Source organism: Camelus ferus, chromosome X (assembly GCF_009834535.1).
Source record: "Camelus ferus isolate YT-003-E chromosome X, BCGSAC_Cfer_1.0, whole genome shotgun sequence".
In the NCBI taxonomy this organism is placed as follows: domain Eukaryota; kingdom Metazoa; phylum Chordata; class Mammalia; order Artiodactyla; family Camelidae; genus Camelus; species Camelus ferus.
Genome location: NC_045732.1, coordinates 5,470,644 through 5,474,810, shown reverse-complemented (window position 1 = coordinate 5,474,810; position 4,167 = coordinate 5,470,644). Strand labels below are relative to the sequence as shown.

Sequence of the window (4,167 nt, the reverse complement as noted above, 5' to 3'; positions counted from 1 at the left end):
TTCATATACTTAATCTCTTGTACCCTGAAGACCATAAGCACCTACCTCCAATACTCTGTTTATTTGAATAGACTGAGCAAACAGGGATTAACAGTATGACTACTGAATATTGCAGAGACCAGAAAAGTTGATCTCTTCTACCTGGGTCAGCCAGTAAGGAAAATGCCCTCATACTGGAGGAAGCAGACTCAACCCAAAAGTCATGCTTCAAACTCATCTTGTGAAGGAAACCCAAAATAAACACAGCCTGGGGTGGGCAAAGGCAAGAGACCCCTGTTGGCTCCAGGGAAAGTCAAGTCAATAGTCTAGCAGGGGGAGGAATTGCTTCACTCACTCTTAAACCTCCAACTCCAGGCAGGGGAGGGAAAGGGGTGCTCACGTGACTTGTGGTGAAATAGGGAAGGAAGGGAAATGTGAGATAGGAGTGGGAGTCCAAATAAGAGATATAAGGAAGAAAAGGAAGTGAGCAAGCACAGACGCTGGCAGCTATCAGGAGTCCAAGCCCTTTTGACAACAGGAGGCTGGAAGAAAGGACAGAAGTGGCTCTGGCTATGATGGGGCTCTTACTGGGCATGCTGTTCCTGAGCCACCTAATGGTGGTCACCTGTGGTAAGGCAACAAAGTGGATCCTGGCTGCCACTGCTGGCACAGGCAAAATTCTGGTGGAGGGGATATAGAATTAAATGCCTACTGAGGAATACCTACTGTTGCTGAGTAGCTGAGTGTTCTCAGCCAATGCTCCAGATTCTCTCAGCTTTGGGCAGATGGAAGGAAGGTGGCTGAAGGCTGTTGAAGAAGCCAGGAGGTAAGTTTGGGTAGGAATTGAGAAGGATTCTCTATTGGAAAACATTCAAATCTTTTTCTAGTACTTGTCATATCTCAGGGACATTAAAAAGTACCCATTGCCACCAAAATTGCTCCTCCATCTGTTACCTTTCACCTAAAATTCTACCATTATACCTTAACCCCTCTGTTTCTAGATTTTGACCCCTGTTAAGATATACACTCCCCAAAGAAGTAATGTCAAGAGATAGCTGGGCCCTTATAGGTAACCTATATCCACCTCTCACTGATATGAACAAGTGCTCATTATGTCTGTTCACATACTTCCAGTGACTAGAATTCACTACTTCTCCAGACCATCTAGTCTATCCAAGGGCAGCTCCAACTGTTAGAAAGTTTTTTCTTGTGTTGAACTAAATCCACTTCCTTGTGGCTTCCATCCAAATCCCCAGCCCTATTTCTTGGAGACACATCTCCTCCCTCTATGTTGTGACAGCTCTTTAGAGTTCTGAGGACAGACACCAGGTCCCTTTTATTCAACTCTTTTCCAAGCTAAACAGCCTTAGATCCTTTAGATGTTCTTCACAGGACTTGATTTCTTACCACCTCTTGGGGTAACTCACTTCCCTGTGTACATGGTCCAGTTTGTCTGGGCTATTTGTGGGAGCCTAATGCTGGACACATATCCCTAAAGAGGTCTGACTATCTTATAGTAGCATTATTTTGGGGGATCTTCCTCCATCCTCATTTATATCCCTGTGAATTGAAACAGCCTTTTAAGAAACTAAGCCTGGGTAATAACTAAGTGAAACACCAGATAGGGTAAAAGGATTCTTGCTGCAAATCTGCTTGTTCCATGTCCTTAGAGGGAGAGGCTAGATGGGTGTTAGCTTGGTGTCCCTTGTGTGGTCAGAAAGAACCCTACTTCCCATAACTGACTTGGATTAGGCTACCCTATCCTGGGGCTATGTGTCCCATCAAATTCTAGAACTTCGACGTTAGAAGAGACACTGAATTAAGTCACCCAAGAAGGAAAATAATTTGTTCCAGGCCACAGAGAATTAGTAGAAGAGTTAACACTCCAAAAAATACTGTTCTTTCTACAACTATAATATTTTCACTATTTAACATATTTTAGAGTAGATCTCTCTACGTTCTCCAAATCTGTTGTGAGCTGGGACTTACAGAGGCAGGGCTGGAGCTCAGGGAAACATTTTGAAAATGTTAAATTTAAGTTGTGTGTGTGTGTTTGCATGCATGTATATTGTTCCCTCCACAACTTGTGAGGTCCTTTAGACCTGGAATCAGGCCTTCTATTTGCACAGAGGGCCTTACACCACAGACCTGAGACTGAGGACACTGAATGGCCAGTAATGCTTCCCCTCTCCCTGGATCTGTGTCCTCAGATCATCTGTATACTGAAGAGATCAGCTTGGCTAGCTTCAAAAGGCCCTGCCAGCTGCACAGCCCTGTAGGACTGTGGCTTCACTTTTAAAAAGCCTCTAGATCTAAGACATATGTTGATATAATCATAATAAAATAAGTCCTAGCATTTACATTTTATAAGCATTATAAACATTTTATAAATACCTAATATATAAGCTAATTCTTTATTGAGAACACATCCCAAGAAGGGGACAGAGGCCATACATGGAGGTGTGGGGTCATGGGAAGATCTCACCCTCTGTTTGATGATGGGAGGAGGAAAATTCAAAAAGGGACCAAGAATGGACCTCATAAAAGGCCGTATAGCCCCCAAACTAGGTTTTCCCTTTCTTTAGGACCATCACACAGGCTGTAGACTTTTTTTGTTTTTCTAAGTCCAGGTCCCAGGATCAGAGTAGGCTCCAGTACTGTCCCTTCTTTCTCAAGTCAAAACAAAGTCCTCTGTGTCAATGCCCAGACCTTTTCTTTCTTCTGACAGGGGACAATATTTGAAGGAAATTCAATCATTCCCTGAGGGAGTAGAGCTAGATTCTGAAGTTCTGGGAAAGGATTTATAGAAAGCAGCTGGCAAATGGGGAAATTTTTTTTCCAGGCAGTCAGGAGGATATTATCCAGCCCTAGGATAAGACCCCTTAAACTATGTCAAATAGGCCCAGATAAGGGACTGTTGTTTTCAGTTGCAGTTGATAGATTACTAAGTTAAAAAATTAAGAAGACAGTGTAGCATCTGAAAACCTTCATTCTAGGCCTCCAGGCCCAGGTCTGCCTCTGCTGTCTGTGTGAATTTGTGTAACCACGTTTCTCTCTCTGGGCCTCAACTTGTCCATATGTACCATGAAGAAATGTGATTAAGTGTTTTCTACCATTCTGGAAGTCTCCAACTTATATCATGTCTGGTAGGATAGCCCTGTTGTACCAAGTACCTTGCCATTTGGTGGTTTGTATGGATCCATAATGGACAGAGCATCCCCCCAAAAGTTGACATTTTCCTGAAATTGATTTTCCATACCCAATCTTCCAGGAAAGTCAGAAGTATTTCTTAATTTGGCTAACATTTCACATTGGCTGCCAAGCCAGCCCTGTTGCTGAAGTTACAGGCTACTGTGTCCTCTCTAGTTGCCCTACAACACAGGGATGACTTATTACCTGCCCATAACTTGGTAGGTCCCATCAGGTTGGAAAGAGGAGCTCCTTACCTTCTCATATGCTAACTTCTCCCTTCAGGTCATTATTAAAGGAGACAATTATCCAATATAATGAATCTGTCTACCCTGAGGAAGACATATTGAGGACTTCTATAGGATAAGAAGTATCAAGACAAATAGGTGAAGTTTCTCTTGAGGCATGGGACAGAACTAACATTTATCCCACATCTACTGAATGCCAACCACTATGCTAGGCACTTTCACACCTATGAGCTCATTTGACCTTCATATGAATATGAACCCTCAATGGAAGGTTCATTATTATATCTATTTACTAATAATGACCTGAAGCTCAGATAGGTTTAGTCATTTACCCAAGGTCACACAGAGAGATATATGGTAAGGTAGACCTTAAACTGAAATTTGTATTACTTTTCTTACTACATCATGCAGTACTTCACTGCCCTCCTGATCTCACTAGGTGCTCCTAATAATTGTTTCTCTAAGCTCTCTGTGCACCAGAGGAATAATTGGAATTATAAGCCTATGCTATTGAAGTTACCTTTACTTTAGAGGTCAGAGTACATGAGGAATAGTACATTGTCCTTTCTTGTAATGCCCTGTGCCTACCATACACTCCCTCTTTATGATACTGATGAAGCAGGAGGAATAAAAGGAAAGCAGAAAAAAAATGAAAAAGGAAGAATAAGAGGAACAAGATGGAAGAATGGGTGAAAAGAAGGAAGAAGAAAGGAGGGGGGAAGAAAAAAAAACAAAAGAGGGGAAATATGCC

At 42.3% G+C, this 4,167-nt stretch overlaps 1 non-coding gene across 1 annotated transcript in view; it reads left to right on the top strand.

The window, feature by feature from the left end:
* Window positions 1-432: 432 nt before the first annotated feature.
* The window catches only part of LOC102507238, a 17,259-nt gene continuing 13,524 nt past the window's right edge, over window positions 433-4,167 (top strand). Inside the window, exon 1 of the transcript XR_004318093.1 lies at window positions 433-609. This is a non-coding gene — a transcript (uncharacterized LOC102507238). The remainder of the gene's footprint in view (window positions 610-4,167) is intronic.